Here is a 14,940-nt window from a genome sequence, read left to right on the forward strand (position 1 = left end):
AGATGTCCAGTTATCAGGGAGGCAACTGACGGCATGCACGTCGGACGGTTGCCTCCACGTCGTCCATTAATCCCTGATAACTGGACACCTCGTTGGGCATTAATCCTTACGTAAAGGACAGTTATTCTGATTAAGATTGACTAAAGAATAAGTAAAACTACTTATCTAAAAAATCTTCTCAAAGAAAAGTGATTCATTTATTGCTTACTTAACTCTCAAGAGATCCTTTGAAATCCAACTAAATTTGTTCCTTCGGGAAGAAATCAGTCAGCTCCCAAAAACTGCTGTAAAAATATGATAAATTAATATTTTTTTCCACTTTAAGTGAGTCAATATTGTAAAACTACCTCAGCCTGAAATTTACATATCAAATAATAATTATATTTTGGAAATTTTAACCCTTTAAAGGCCAGTATGGTTCCATAACCCCACTGTTTTTTCATTGAAAAAAAGTAAAAACTAAAACAATTTCCATAAAATACATTTCAATTAGAATTTGATTATTATGATTATTAGATGGGAGACGGGATAATGATTGGCAGCTGAGGGGCTGAAAAGCAAAATATTCTTAAAAAACTCTATACAAACAAAAAACGTCTTCAAAGGCCTCGCCTCCTTCAGTGCCACAAAATTGCCCGTTTGGACTTTGCAAAGGAGCACCAAACATGGGACACTGAAAGGTTGAACAGTCACCACATCCCAATAACATCCCATAGAGGTTCAGAGGGGAGGAGGTAGTGGGAGAGGCATGGAGGACAAAGATCAGAGAGTTAGGTGTGCAGGTATGGCAGAGATCAGTGAAGAGAATAGCTTTTATAGAGTTTTGAAGGTAAATGGGATTCAGTGTTGACAAGGAGCCAGGGAAATTATTGGTAGACAACATACAGACAATTCTGTGTAATTCCTCTAAGTCATGAGAGAATATGCCCTGCCTCACAGCTATTTGAAAAGATTTTTTCAGTCTCTTGTCACATATCATATACTTCCATTCTTTTAAAATTCTTTCAACAGAGATCATAACGATTGATAAAGTATTCAACAGCAGATAGATTATGTTGGTCATCCTGCATCTCAGTGAGTAGCTTCCCTACGATGATATGTTTTGCTTGATTTTAGTCTTTATGTCTTTTGTGTTGAAAAAAAGGGCGTTATTCTGAGTGTTTTTCTTCAGCGCTCCATTCAACAATCGTGTAGAAAGTAAGGCATGTCTTGCTCCCAAAAACACTCATCCTGTCGTATTGTTTCTTGTCTTCTTGACACCGAAACACTAATTCTTCTGAGAATAACAAACAATCTGAGCCTGAAAGCAGTGCATTAAAGCAGCAACAGCCCTCTGCTGTCTGGAGAGGCTGTGAACTCGGAGCGGTGCACTTACCTCCAGTCGAACACCTGTTGACTGGGAAGATTACTGAACTCACTCCTCAGCATCGTTCCTGACACCACTTAAAAAGTCCCTGTGTTTTTCTTCAAAGTGATATTTTGTTCCCTTTAAAACCCTCAGAACAGTTATGCCATTTATGTTGGACGAGTATGTCAAAGTACAGTATAGCCAACATCAGAGTGCCTGCTTCTGTTCAGACGTTTTCTTTTTGTTAACCAAATGGATTCATTGAAGGGAATATTTAACACTGCTTCTTTTGATAATTGAGGTTCCTCTGAATGGGAGATTTGTTTTGGTCTTCAGACTGGTCTTAAGAACATTATCGGGTTGTTGAGGGTGAGTTTCTAACTTCATCTCATCTTTGTCTCAAAAAAAAAAAAAAAAAAAGAAGAAGGGTTTCAGATTTAGCTTTTACTAACTTGTAATTGCATTGTCTGATCCATGACATCTTGATTCATGCAACCATGAACTGAAGTTTTTTAAATTTTGAAACACTTATTATTACCAGATACCGATGAAAAACTAGCTACTTCAGCATGATGAAGAACTGAACTTTTTTTTTTTTTTTTTTTTTCTAATTGAAGTTTCCATCTGGAATGTTCCAATTTTACAGCTTGATGTTATCTTATTGAACATTATTTTTTGAACAAATGTTTGTTGCTGTTTTCACCGTTCGAAACAGTATTTTCATTTCCCTTTTCACATTATCTGCTTGCAAAAACAAGCTGTTAGTGATTTGAAAATCTAGAAAACACGTAACATCATCATCTAGCCTGATTCGTGCTGCGACGGCACAGTTCACACTGCTGCGACTTTCCCACACAGCCTGTTGAAATGGTCTTGTCGCTCCTCACATTTTTGGCCCGAAGTGAATAAAGGAGTCACCAATAATCAATCGTTTTTTTTATTGATAGGTTATACAGGGCCCTATTATTTTTGCATTAATGCAATCGCGGAGGGAATCATGGAATTAGCCAATAAAAATGGAATCTACTATTAAATGTGGAATATCGTGGAAATTGACGTAATTTGACTGAAATGTGTTTTTTTCATTTGAAAAAGGAACAATTATTAGTGGGGAATATTGCGTGGCACCACCTGTGCCTCACCTTACAGACACTCCTCTGTCCCCCTCCTAAACCACTGGTTCTCAACCTTGGGGTCAGGACCCGACTGGGGTCTCCAGATTCCCTAAAAAATACTTGAAGTCCACTGTTGCCACTTTACACCAATTTTGCCAAATTCTAACCAGTTTTAAGCTTTTTTTCCCCACAAATTTTAACACATTTTGCCATTCAAAACCCTTTCCAGCTCTTTTTTCTGCCTGTTTTTGCCACTTCTAAACCAATTCTTTCCACACAAGTCAAATGTTGCCTCTGTTGACCCATAATTGCCTCTATTAACCCCATTTTACCACTTTTGTTGCCCAATTTTTCCCATTTTACCTCATTTCACTGATATGCCCATTTTTGCCAGTTTGATCAATTTCTGCCAATGTCTGCCTATTTTTTCTTTCCCAGTTAGCACTATTTTGCGAGTATATATTGATTTTCTTCCCATTTCACCAGATTTCCACTTATTTTTGCCAATTTAAAGCCTTTTCAGCCACTTTTTAATTCCCTTTTACCACTACTTATGCCCATTTTTGCCACTTCGAACCCATCTCTGCTACTTTTAAGATCCAATTTCCCCACCTTTTCCACATTTTTTTGCCATTATTAACCCATTTTTTCAATTTTCAACCCATTTTTATTCTTTCTTTTTTTTTTTTGTAACAAAATAGATTTACATTTTTATGAACGCTATATTACACAAATGATTTAAAGGGATACTTCAACATTTTGGCAAATTCGCCCATTGCCATAATTCCTGTAGTCTTAGTAATAGGTTTGTTACCTTCAGTTGTCGGTGCAAGCTATTTTTAGATCGGCACTGCTGAGTTCGCTGTGCCAACTCAATGTAAGCAGACGGTATGCCGGCTTTCCCTCATCAAACTCATCAAATACACAATCCAGCAACTCCACAACGCTCTTGTGGACAAGTTGTGACCTGTACATTCACCACGCTATGAAATAATCATGGAAAATTATGAGACGGAGATGTTTTCTTGTCCACGAGAGCATTTTGGAGTTGTTTGATTGTGTATTTGATGAGTTTGATGAGGGAAAGCCGGAATACTGTCTGCTTACATTGAGTTGGCACAGCAGGTCTGAACTCGACAGCGGCCATTTCTACTGTTAATAGTTTTAATCCAGTTTTAGTCCATAAAAAGTTCTCACATTTTTGTCTTTACTTTAGTCCAAGCATTTTTTACTCTTAAAAAAATCTGAGACCAAACCATGTAAGTATGCTCTATGCAGTATGCACCCCACTAAACCTGGGGTCCCTGCTTTCTACAGCTGAGAGGCAGAGGAGATACAGATTCATTGTATTTTGACAGATTTGCCCACATTGGAGAAATATCATGGATTCTGAATATCTGATGACAATTATATGACATTTTTGTCTTGTTTAAGTTATCTTGACAAAAATGAAACGTTCTTTTTATCCGTTTTATTCAACGTAGATTGCCTTTGGCTCGTCTAGTCATCATTTTAGTCGACCAAATTTACACTGCTCCGTTGTGAGGTGTTTCTCCCCCCATGGCTTTATTTTTACTAGGGATGGGACCGTTCCAATATCGGTATCAGGTCTGATATGGACGTAATTAATAGATCGGATATCTGACTGACGGTGCCGATCCAAGTGACCAATCTAAATCCATCCTACAGTTTGCGGTAGACCATGAACGCACCGCAGTCTGACACGAGACAGTCTGTGTGTAACTGAGCTAGTATTAGTTAGGATGTTCTTAGCGGTATAATTACCAAGTCGATTAAACATAAATCTATACTTAGAATAGTCAAAACTAGTCAAAGATGAGAGAACACGAAGAAGAGTGGGTGTTACGTTAGCCTGATAGTACTCTCTACAGCGTGGCTAGCATTGAAAGCTAGCGCTGCCCGCCTTCATTCTCCTTTGCAGATTAATATCGTGCTTTGATATTTGGCCTCTTTTCACTTCGGGTGAGTAGTCATACGTGAGCTTAACCTTCAACAGCCCTCATACCACTTTATTTCCATTACCTACTTTGGAAAACTGCCGTATCGCGGTCTTCCTACTATACACTAACAGGTGAACCACAGCAGAGATTCTTATTGTTAACATCCAGTGGTGAAGGGTCAGAGAGGAAGGCTGCGGCCATTAACTGAAACGACAGCGGTCTCTAGTGGCTGGAGGTTCATTAATAGAGCATTGTAGACAGGGATTTCAAGCCTGTGTTCTTAAAGCAATGATAGGTAATCAGTTTAACCGACTGTTAAAGTAGTAGTTTAACCTACTTGAGTTATGCTATTTAGGGTAAGCATTGTTGTTTATAACTCTTACTCATTTGTTGTTGTTTTTTGGATAATGCTGATATTTGTTTTTTAGTAGTAGTTCAAATAAATTTGTTTGGAATACATTTAAATTCAATTCTTTTTTGTATTTTTTTTTTCTTTTTAATAAGAGGAGCTAGGTGGTTTACAACAGCCTCATGTAACCTCAAATATTATACCAACAACAATAATAATTGTAAAAAAAAAAAAATATATATATATATATATATATATATATATATATATATATATATATCAGAACAGAATCAGTGTCGGTATCGGCACATATTTATTGGAATCGGATCAGAACTGAAAAAATCTGACATCTAGCCAATCTGATTGGCTAGATGTCATGAGTACTTGCCAGACAACTTTTACACGTGGATGCACCTGGCACGATGAGTGCATAACTTCCTGTTTACCTGCTGCTGTATTGCTCTGGTCTCTTTCCCATGCTGATAGAATCAGAGCTGATTTTTCTATTTTACTTCATTTCTCGATCATCCAATATAACTTTTTCCCATCAAGCACATGGTCATTGTAATAAAAGCATATCCATTCCATGATATCAGTAGAATGAGCCATTTTTACAAAATTTAGATTAAAATGCTCATAATTCCTGACGTAGAAGCATTTGATTATCAACACATATGTTATTCACTTTTAAAGGTAAATGCTGTTTTTTATGACTTGATCTGCCATGTGTCCCCTTCTTCTAATGGGAGTATTATCAATATGGACCTCATAGCTTAAACGTATGTTTAAATATATCAGTGGATGATTAGATGAAAGTCTAGTCTTGTCAGTCTTCAGCCGCAGGCTTTTCTTAGCAAACTTTAAAGTTTCTGTTCCACTGTGACTCTATTTGTTGTTGTGAATTGTTTTGATGAACTGTTACTGAGTATTTCTGTGTTTTCTAATGCACCTCTTCTATGGTTTTGTCCCTCCTTCCAGTGAAAGCAGTACTTGGGAATTATTTAATTATATTTGACTACGACAGGTTTTCGTTCTCTTCCTTGTCTGTGACACATAAACCACTTTGTTTGCTTATTTTTCCCCGGGCCATGCATTCACACTGGCCTTTTGTGTGTGTGCTGATGGCTGGATGAACTTTTTCATCAAATATTCATCAAAAACACATACCTCTGATTTGAAACAGTCAGACTTGTGACTTAAAAGTAAAAATATCTCTCTCAATTGACTCCAGCTGCCTCTTTCTAAGCTCAAAGTCCGTTTTATGTTGAGTATGACTTTGTGATCACATGGCAAAAAAATCTACATCCATGAAGATTAATTTTCAGCAGACTATCAGTGAAATGTTGTGATCAGATCATTAGCGTATTCGTTGTAGGCTAATTCTTTAATACTGCTACCTTACTCCCTCTGATACCGATCTCATATGTGCAGGGTTCCTGAGATAGTCTGAGTCTTTATTCTTTTGGTTTGTGGGCTGGGGCGGGCCTGTGTGGGGCAGCCCCTGAACTCCAACAGGAAAAGGGGAGTCAAATGTCGTCTTTGAGATGTCTCTATCTCTCCATCGCAGCGCTGGAGTTCCCAGCTCTTCTCTTTGTGTGTCGAGGTGACCAGTGACCACAGAACAACAGCATCTTATCAGAGCCTGTAGCTCCGTGTGCTCCCTTCTTAAACACACAAATGTGCACACACACACACCACAGCGAAAGATGAAAACAAAAATTAGGCAACTGAGTGTGTATTCCTGATGAGCCTATTCTTCTGACTATGCTCTATATGGCTCAGTACCCTTGACATCAAAAGGCCAAGAGAAAAGAGGAAGAGAGGAAGGAAGAGAGAAGAGGGCACTGGCTTTTGTGTCTTCAGTCCTGAGAGCCCATTCTCTAATGAGGGCCCGTCAGCCGTGCAGAGAGGCATTGTTGCAGAAATATGTGTGTCAGTAGTTGCTGTATGTGTGTGTAGTCTTACCAACCTCTCCAATAGGAATTTGATATTCAAAGGCAACATACACAAACAGTGTTTCCCTCATTTGTCTGGTGATCAAATTCAAATTTTTCCTGAATTTTAACAAAGCCAAAAAAAAAAAAAAAAACAGAAAATGTAATTATGAGGGCTGTCAAGATTAACTGCATTAATCATGAATAATTAAGGTTTATAATAAATGCTTTTTTTATAGACTGCAGTTGATCTCATGTTTCTGTAACCTGAGATGCTAGATGGATCTGTTTCACACATTCATCTGGTAAACCTCCTATAGACGGCGTTTGGGAAAGGGCAGAGCCTTTGAAAAAAGACTCGGAGGGTGGTTGGATAAACATTCTGTCTTTCACATCTTTATGGGCCAATCAGAGCAACAAAACATTTGACGTTGCCGCTACCAAGCTGCGAACCTACCGAAGGAGTAAACTCTGTATAGAACTACAAAACACAAACCATGGTGACTGTAGACATGTCAGTACACGAATTTTGTCATTTTTGAAAAGAAAAGAACTCACTGCTGTTCTTTGTTGTGACACATCCACGTGTGTAATCACATCCTAACTGATGTTTATAATGTAAATCACGAAATCCTTCTCTCAACACAGAGTGATAGACTTAATAAGAAAGTAACTTTAAAGTTAAATGGTTAAAAGAAAACCTGTTACCTAAACTTTTCTTTACTCTCACAGTCTGTAACAGTGCATGCAGTTTAATGCTGCATTGTTTTACTCCTGACTGTAACAGTTCTCTCCTCATCTCTCTCCATACATGAGCTGTGTACAGCTGTTAACTCTTAATCAGCGTAAACTTGCTGCTAAGGCAGCCCAAGCTAAGTTACACCATGTCAACATGCTTCTTCCATCGAGCTCTTTGCAATAAAACTGTAGTTTTTATTTTTCTCAAATACTTCAATTTTGAATGCCAACATCAGGAAGTGTGCCCGAGTCAGTAGAAACTTAACGCACCTCAGCAGAGTAGAGACCACACTTAAACTCTCAGTAAGAGAGAAATGAATACAGAGAGAGATCTTATACTCAGACAAAGACTGGGCGGCATTAATATTTTAATACCGTCATACCCTCCCTGAATTTTACCAGTATACAATATTACCACCAGATGTTCAAAAATCACATTATACGGGCACTTTCCAAATTAGCCCAATGCCATCAACAGGAATTTTTTAAATTTTGCAATTCCCTGATATAATGAGGTTTCCAAAATGGGCAAGAAAAAATATTGTGATATGATATTTAGGCCCCACCAGGAAAATTCCAGCACAAGGGGGCTCTTAACCAAAACAATAACACAATATGATGAGTGCTGCCCATCTCAACTGTTTTCTTCTTGTTTTAAATTGTATTGGTCCTACAACAGGGTAATATTGCTGTCCAAGGCCATGAAATCACATTGCATCATGGAACTGCAGATGTACAATGTGTAAACAAGCGGTGGGGATCTTGCAGATAAATGCATGAGATGCACAAAGCGCTGTTCCCCCTGCTGGCCTGGTACCAGCACAAATGACACCACAGAGGTGTAATCACTCTCTATTTCCATTATTCCTCCATGACATCAGAGTTGAGGCAATACATCATGGGTATTCTGCCTCAAACTGACGGTATGAAAAAGAGCATCATTTTACATCAACATCTGAGTTGAGCAACTGAAGATTACATGAGACTTTCTACCTTTTTTGATGTCATCAAGCAGAAATAAACTAACTGACCCTTAATGCTGTCTCTACATGAAACTCAACACTCAGGTCTATTGCCATTGCTTTTGCAGATTGCTTCAGTGTTTTGTTGCCTGTTGAGCGATGGCCTTCAAAAGTTGGAGGGCCAGTAGCCCCCCGCTTCATTCTCCTCACATGTCATTTTAAGTAAAATATACTGTTTAGAAAAATCAGTGTTGTCACAGAATTTATCATAAGTTGCTTCTCCCTTAAGTAATGCTCTTTTTTCCTAGTTTGATTTTAAAAACACCTGGAGACAGAACTTTTATTCCAGTGATTTAATGAAAGAAGCTTTTTGCGTAGCTCTTTCTTGGCACCACTGCTAAACTTTCTTTAAAAAAGACATTCATAAGGCCCACGGGCCGCATAATTATGCTGTGGTATTAATTTGAAATGATTAGGTAGTGGCCATTTTTTATATGTTTGCCGTCTCCATCTCATGCTGTCCTTCCCCCAGCATACAACTGTTTTTGAGCCTGTGTGCTAATCAACCAACTGTTTTAAATCAGATTACATTTATAAACCCACAAAATTTGTATAACAGCTGAACATGGCTCAGTAGGGTAAACCGCCTTAGGAGTAAAGAGTGATTGATGATTTATAGACCTATATATTGGCACCTGTTTCTGCTTCGTTGCCTATATTTGTGTAAAATTTGCAAGTGAATGATTACCACAGAAATGGTAAGCTATTAGAAGAAGATTGCACAACAATTAAAAAATCCTGTGTGAAATACACTCACTGGCCGTTTCATTAGGTACACCTGTTTAATTGCGCGTTAACACAAATAGCTAATCAGCCAATCACATGGCAGCATCTCAATGCATTTAGGCATGTAGACATGGTCAAGAGGACAGAGCACGAGAATGGGGAAGAAAAGGGATTTAAATGACTTTGAAAGTGGCATGATTGTTGGTGCCAGACGGGCCATTCTGAGTATTTTAGAAACTGCTGATCTACTGGGATTTTCACAAACAACCATCTCAAGGGTTTACAGAGAAAGGTCTGAATTAAAAATTCCTTGTTGCTGTCAGAGGTCAGAGGAGAATAAGTAGACTGGTTTGAGATGATAGAAAGGCAACAGTAGCTCAAATAACCACTCGCTACAGCCAGGGTATGCAGAATAACACACACATCATGTGGAACCTTGAAACAAATGAGCTACAGCAGCAGAAGACCACACAGAACAGGAAACCGAGACTACAATTCACACAGGCTCAACAATGTTGGACAATAGAAGATTGGAAAAAAAATGCCAGGTCTGATGGTCAGAGTGTCAGCTGCAAAATTCAGATGGAAGGGTCAGAATTTAGGCCTTGTCCACATGAAATAACAATATTATTTCCGTTTCATTTTGGAAAAGTTTTCCGTAAATACGGGACCGTTTCAGGAAAGATCCATGTAACCACAGAACCTCTGAAAACTACTTGAAACACTGTAGTATATATGCCAAGCCTGTAAGTGGCGCTGTAAATGCTGCCATGGAAATGCACCAAAAGAGAGAAGAAGATCACAGAAAACTGCCACAAACTTTCTCCTGATCGCCCTTTTGGTTGTTCTCCACATTGGATTTTAGAACGTCTGTTGTATGATGTTGGCGGTGGTGGTACAGAAGTATCAGATGTTGCTGTAAAAACCATAATAAGCTCAATAGCTTCTACAGCACGAACACACCCCGTAACCCGCCATTGTTGTTTTGGTTTGATATGTGCATGCAGGGTAAGTGGCCTACTCTATGTGTGATGTAATCGTTTCATGAAAGATGCAGTTGGCTGTCCACACAGAAATGGTAAGCATTTACAGATTTATTCACTCTGGGACCTGGTTTCAAAAAGTAGCGTTTATGGCCTCCCTAAACGCTGTTTCTGTGTGGATGAAATGCCGATACCACCAAAAACTTTGGTGTGTACTCCTGAATTCATCTCCGTGTGGACGGGGCCTTAGTGTAAAGAACGTAAAAGCATGGATCCATCCTGCCTTGAATCAGTAGTTCAGGCTGGTGGTGGTGGGGTGGATATTTTCTTGGCACACTTTGCATGCATGAGCATGTTCTAATTGCCATAGCCTACCTGAGTATTGTTGCTGACCATGTCCATCCCTTTATGACCACAGTGAACCCATCTTCTGATGTCTACTTCCAAGGGGATAATGCACCATGTCACAAAGCTCAAATCCTCTCAAAAATGGTATCTTGAACATGACAATGGGTTCACAGTACTCCAGTGGCTTCCACAGTCACCAGATCTCAATCCATAGAACACCTTTAGTATGTGGTTGAATAGGAGACTCTCATCATGGATGTGCAGCCGACAGATCTGCAGTAACTGTGTGATGCCATCATGTCAATGTGGACCAAAATCTCTGAGGAATGTTTCTAACACCTTGTTGAAACTATGACACAAAAGATTAAGACAGTTCTGACGGTGAAAAGGGGGCCAAACCTTTTACTAGCAATGTATACCTAGACACTTACTAGAAGAATCTTTGGATTTTAATGCCAAAAGGACATTGATGCACCAGTTTAATAAATACACCCACACACAGACCCTTTGATATGAAACTGGTGCCTCTGCTGTGGAGGAACACTGAGTGAGTGACTCTCCAACTTAATGTCTTCATTATCAGAGAATGTAAAACTTGGCGTCTTGCCCCACCGTCCCTGTCATCGGCAGAGTCTATGTGCAGATGCTGACTTAGAGTCAAAGAACAAACAAGATTTAAACTGTGTGCCTCTTCAACAGATCTACTTCAAACTTGGACACCAGGATCTGAGTGCTGACGGTGACGTTTTGGACCTCCTACCTCTCCATCAGGAGAGGAGAAGCCTGACACTCTCTGCTGTTGGCTAAAAACTGGGTGGCTGAGGAACTAGGATATTCTGGTAAGTTAGAATTAGGGCTGGGTGATATAGCCTAAAATCTATGGCCTGATATATGTTTTTGCTATATCCCAATACACGATATATATCATGATACTTTGAAATGTCCTCTAAGTGGCTGTATAATGTTTAATTCAGCCCCAAATGACACTGGTTTGGTGATTAAAATAGACTGTTCTATTGGATTTTAAATACAATTATACGCAGAAAGGGTATAAATCAATATGTAGTCAAATTTAGCAAGCTGTTTTATTTTGAAAAAGACTTCATCCAAACTTTTACTAATAAATCAAACATACATAAATTGGGAAATACTCTGTCGTTTACAGTGCATGGACAGTCCTGAAATGTTTTCTGTGTTATGTTTACTATTGCTGATTATAAAATGATTATTTTCCTCATTAAGAGAGTGATTTGTGATGAACAGGTCGTACTGAGTCCAGTCAGTAGCACGTGTAGCTCTAGTATTACGTGTAGCCAGGTAACTGACCGAATGTCACCCGCTCTTGCCGTTGAAAATAAGCATGGTTAGCAGGTAAACGCGTGTTTTTCTTCTCAAAGGTTGACAGCTGTACCTCAACAAAGTCAGTCGGCCGTCTCCATCAGCCTGGCTGGGGCTTTAACACAAGCGAAGTGCTGCAGCGCTGGTCTCAGTTTGTCGAGAGCCCGGCGCTGCAGCTCTTCAGCTTACAACGGCCTAAACAACCATTTAAAAGTCTATTTTAACTTTTAACTTTCTTTCTAAGTCCACAGTGAGTCAAAGATCATCCAGGCTGCGATGTTAAATTAGACCAAAAAAGCTGCTGTAAACTAGCTGCAAAAACTCTCCAGTACAATGAAAATACAAAATATATATGAATAATATGAAAATACAATGTGAACCGTTATAATTAAGGGAGTGATCATTTTTAATAAGAAAAAATATTCAAAAATAATAAAAGTAGGACTTTTTTAAAACTATTCTATAATAAATGCACTTTGATGTTTGCATGATGTGTAACATATACATTTTGATCAGTTGCCCAGCCTCAAGTCTAACTTAAGGCTCTAACTCCTGTAATAGAATAAAACAGGCAAGACAGATGTGCATTATTGCACTCTGATGCCTGAGACCAAGGGCACCAGACTGCACAGTATGATGAAAATATTTATTTCCTGGAATGTTCCTTTTTTTGTTCACAGTACACAAAATAAAGGTTGTTTTGTCTGAGTTATTGATAAGATGATAAATAGCTAAAATAACTACAATTTTTGATAGATGCAGCCTAAGAAATATTAATATCCTCCCAGCATTGCTGACTGACTTTGTATGTCTTAGAATTTTTTTTTCATTCTTTCTAGTCTTGATGTTTTGGTAGAAATGAGTAACATAGTGAATTATTTATAGTATAATTCAAAGGAGAGAAAGGTATCAGAAACAAAAAGAAACCATGAAATACAATGTGCCATACAAAGATTTAAACAAGAAAAGACATTAAAGGCCAATAGTAAGAAGCCGTTTCAGCAAAAACAAGATGAGGTTAAAACCTGTTATACCATGGTCTTGGTGAATACTTGATTCTGATTGGCTCTGGAAATTCCATTGTTGTCCATTAACTTCTGATATATGGACACCATTTGAACTTCACAAGTAGTTCTGGTCAAAAAATCGGAGCCTACGGACTGGCATCAACCATCACTTAACTGACATAAATAAAATGACAGACTCCAGGTTTGAGATCAGTAACGTAAGACGGTCTTATCTTCTGTATCTGATGTACGTCTTGTTTTTTTTAAGGTTAACCTTAATTCTGAGAGGTGAGTTTCGCAAAAAACTTACTTCCCTCCTGTTCGAACTGCTATAAACTATTGTCAGTAGATTCAAATAACACAAACAAAAGAAAAGAAGTCGTTATTCTTTGTAGAGCCAAAGGAAACATTTCTGATAAACCGACATGATAATGTCTGATGAATATTGATGTGTCTGACGGACAGTCAGCGTGGACAGCTCCGTTTCACGTCTGTGACCTCGTAGTGCAGAAGGAGGGATTATTCTGTGTATTCAAACAGCTGGTCTGCTAAATCTAAGCTTTCTATTAGATGACTGTTCATGTTAACGTTCAGGTTTATAGTCTGAGCACAGATGACTCTCTGTCTCACCGTCTTCATGTCATTTCATTGTTAGAGCCGTTCAGAAAGTGTGCTGAGTGGACTAGTTTTTTTGTTCTGTTGTGACTTGGTATCTATGGCCCATCCTATTTACTGGAGTCCTGAACTATGTTTACATTCCCTAAGAACGTTATGCTATTGGAATGGCTATTCCAGTTATTAGTCAAGCCCTCAGGCGTTGCTGGGGGAAAGAAATTGTTGTTTCAGTAAAACTTTCTCTTTTCTTCACAAAACGTGTGAAATGATAAATCAGTAGTTTTATTAATTATTTTCATTGGTAAGTGACCATGGTATGATCAGGTTAATGCCCTTCGAGGTGTACAATTATCAGGGATTTATGGACTTCGAATGGCTGCGAGTCGGACAGTTCAGGCCTCCAGGCAGGTCGTTCATTAATCCCTGATAACTGGACACCTCGTGGGGCATTAACCCTTACATATTTGGCTGACTGCAACTCTCTGGGATGCCTGTTGAAATGCCAGACTGAATTGTGTGTTCAGAGTGATTCGTTTTTGGGGTGTGTGATTGTGCTGTCCCTATTGTTTGTGGATTGAGAATCGAAGGACCCTTAAAGTTTAAAAAAAATAAAGCCCTGTTGGCAGGAAACAGCTAACCTGGCATACCAGATTGATTGAATATACTTTACAGTCATTTGGGGAAGCTCCCATAGAAAGTGTTTGGAAGGGCAGAACTTTTCAGAAAATCTTCAGAAGGTGATTGGAGGAACATGTCTGTCTCATTCATGACGGGCTATAAGAGCGACAAATGATGTAATGTAAATGCGCTACTCCTCTGCAGGCCACTGCTGAGTTGGATTGTGAATAGTGGGCACAATACAATTGATGCCAAGGCTGCTCGGGAGACATGCAACAACGTCTTCTGGGCCAAGACAAGCTTTGGTGTGACCCCCCCAGATAAGATAAGATGTTCCTTTGTTAGTCCCACAAGGGGAAATTCCACAATTTACAGCAGCAAAATGTAGAGTTTTGCGCTTATTTTACAAAGAAATGTAGTCCAGTTCTGATTAAACTGCAGCAGCAGCCCTTGGATACACCAGACTGTAACATAATTGCGTACCCATGCTGAAACAGAGTGGGAGAAGATTGAAAATATCTTTTCTGTCACGGAAAGCTTTCAGTGTAACCCCCTGCCCTTGTTTTAATAAAGAAGTTAATAAAAGGTTCTGACCAAACGGCTGCCATGGCTGAGTCCGAGCTCATCACTCCACCAGCAGGCCTAGCATACAACCACTCGCAACAAGTAACCCTTTCCCTGTTAACTATCACATCGTCATGATGAAGCAGGTTGGCAGGAGAGTGAAAACACCTTTCACAGCATGAACAGCTTTCAGGGTTGTTTTTGTTCTTTATTTCATACAGAAACGTGGTCCAGTTCAAGTAAAACGGATGCAGTGCAAAACTTTATCTGAGGT

At 38.9% G+C, this 14,940-nt stretch overlaps 1 protein-coding gene across 3 annotated transcripts in view; it reads left to right on the forward strand.

Moving 5' to 3' along the window:
• LOC121507400 (transcription factor SOX-13-like) overlaps positions 1-14,940 on the forward strand; it is a 109,178-nt gene that overhangs the window by 30,433 nt on the left and 63,805 nt on the right. For all 3 annotated transcript variants that reach the window (XM_041783702.1, XM_041783706.1, XM_041783704.1), the window contains exon 2: positions 11,224-11,363. The gene's annotated coding sequence lies outside the window, so the exon portion shown is untranslated. The remainder of the gene's footprint in view (positions 1-11,223; positions 11,364-14,940) is intronic.

The sequence above is a fragment of the Cheilinus undulatus genome, linkage group 3 (assembly GCF_018320785.1).
Source record: "Cheilinus undulatus linkage group 3, ASM1832078v1, whole genome shotgun sequence".
NCBI lineage: Eukaryota > Metazoa > Chordata > Actinopteri > Labriformes > Labridae > Cheilinus > Cheilinus undulatus.